The sequence below is a fragment of the Astyanax mexicanus genome, chromosome 20 (genome assembly GCF_023375975.1).
Source record: "Astyanax mexicanus isolate ESR-SI-001 chromosome 20, AstMex3_surface, whole genome shotgun sequence".
Classification (NCBI taxonomy): domain Eukaryota; kingdom Metazoa; phylum Chordata; class Actinopteri; order Characiformes; family Acestrorhamphidae; genus Astyanax; species Astyanax mexicanus.
Genome location: NC_064427.1, coordinates 33,937,946 through 33,940,087, shown reverse-complemented (window position 1 = coordinate 33,940,087; position 2,142 = coordinate 33,937,946).

Genomic DNA, 2,142 nt, shown 5'->3' with positions numbered 1-2,142 from the left:
GCCTACTGAGAGATAAAAGGCACAGCAGAGCAGATTTGGGGTCTTCAGTGGCACATCAATGGCACATCATCACCACATTTAACCCATATTTTCTCATGACCTGCATGTGACCTATGTGACCCTCCTTTAAGCCAGAAACTCATTTGTTTATGACTTATTTTCTAAGCATTTGTCTGATTTTCTTGTACAGGGCACTATCAAATGCTTGGGCACACATTTTTTTCTTTTGAAATTTCAAGTTATTTACTGTAACTATTCACGGCTTGAGTTCACAAAAGCCTCAAAGGACAAACATTAGATGTAAATGTCTAAATAGTGGAGCGAGCATCACACTGAATCATACTCTTTCTTCCAAAGGATTGCAACAGTAAACTAATAGCAACCTAAATAGTAATTAAACTGCTAGATGGTTAATAGTATTAATAGCATTAACAACATTGTGGGCACTTCCTACTCTCTACACATGTTTTCTTCAGCCCCTCTGAGCATATAGGAAAATATTGTAGTTCTACAATTACAGGATTGTATTCCTGTACCTGTTTCTCTGCATATTTTTTTATTATCTTCCTTTCACCCTGTCTGTTCTTCAATGGCCAGGACCGCAAAGGACCACCACAGAGCATGAGCATGTAGTATTTGATAGGTGGGTCATTCTCAGCCTTGCAGTGAGTATGATATGCTGGTGGTGTGTTAATAGTGTTTGTTGCACTGGTTGGAGTTGATCAGATACAGCAGTGCTGCTGGTGTTTTTAAACACTGTATCTAAATATTCTCCACTCTATCAACTAAATGTTCCACCTTGTAGATGTAAAGTCAGAGACAGCACTGTTTGTGTCTGTCATCCTCTAGTTCTTCACCAGTACTCACAGGATGCTCCTAGGCTTAATCTCTGTCTGGGAAACTATCCCATATACTGTATATTTCCATATTATCCAATACCCATTTTAATGAATTTTAGGAATGCACAAAATGAAATTTCTCCCAAAAAATCAAAACTAAACAAAATTAAACATGTGGCCAGTGGTTGAATTCCTCATTATTAATTTTTTCACTCCATGCTGCTTGCGATTTGATTGTGTCAATAAAAACGTCATCAGTATACAATGTTTAGGCTTTTTACTTTTTTACACATACTGTATTTGCCATTTTTGGCCAAACCAGTCTTGGTTGCCAAATATTCAGTGCATCACTGATTTGTAAAACATTAATTGACTTTACTTTAACTTGCACTTATTGCTGACACAAATTCATTTTGTGTGTGCAGAGCTTCCCTGCAGAAAATGCTTCTCTGGCCTGTCTTTCTGTTGCGCTTGCTGTGACTTTAGTCTCCGCCCATTCTTGGGCTCCTTATAAGGGCATTTTCCGTAGCCTTGTCCCAATTCACTATCTGGGGCAGCAGTAGTGTATTGGACCGCGACCCTGACGATACCGGTTGGATCCCACATGAGGAGCGGCGTGTTTATTTATTTCTTTTTTTTTCTTTCTTCTTGGGTTTACCTGCTTTGAATTAAACTGTTCTGCTATTGGGTTCAACAACCCACTGGGCTGGAGAGCTACTAGTCTGTAACACTCCATCCCATTACTCTTCATTTTACAATTTTTGGAATTCCATTTCCAATTTTTTTTTGTGCCACGTAATGGCTTGGAAAACATCTGGCCCGCAGCCAAACTTTATTTCCGACCCCTGCTCTAATCTAATGCCAGGTGTGGGCTAGAGGGATATAAAGGGCCTCTTTTAAGTGCTTCATTCAGTACTTGGGTGCATGAGTATAGGATGAGTTGGCCAATGTCCTGATCTCACTAAAGCTTTTGTTGCTGAATGCACTCAAATCCTACCCAGAATGCTCCAAACTCTAGTGGAAAACCATTAGAGACCATTACTGCAACAAAAGAAAGATAAACTCTTAACCTTTGATTTCAGAAGAAAGAATTATTAAGTGTCCTAATGTTTGTGTCCTTATAGAGTATGTTATATTTTTAATACAGCAAAGACAGCATGTCCTCAAAAAAGGAATAAATATGTGTTCTCCAAACTCAAACTTTAGCTCAGCTGTAACTTTTTCTTTCTGAACTGGAGAAGAGAGTGAATAAACAAATTAGCCAATGAAGCAAGGAAGGAAGAAATGAGCAGAAAAAGAAAGC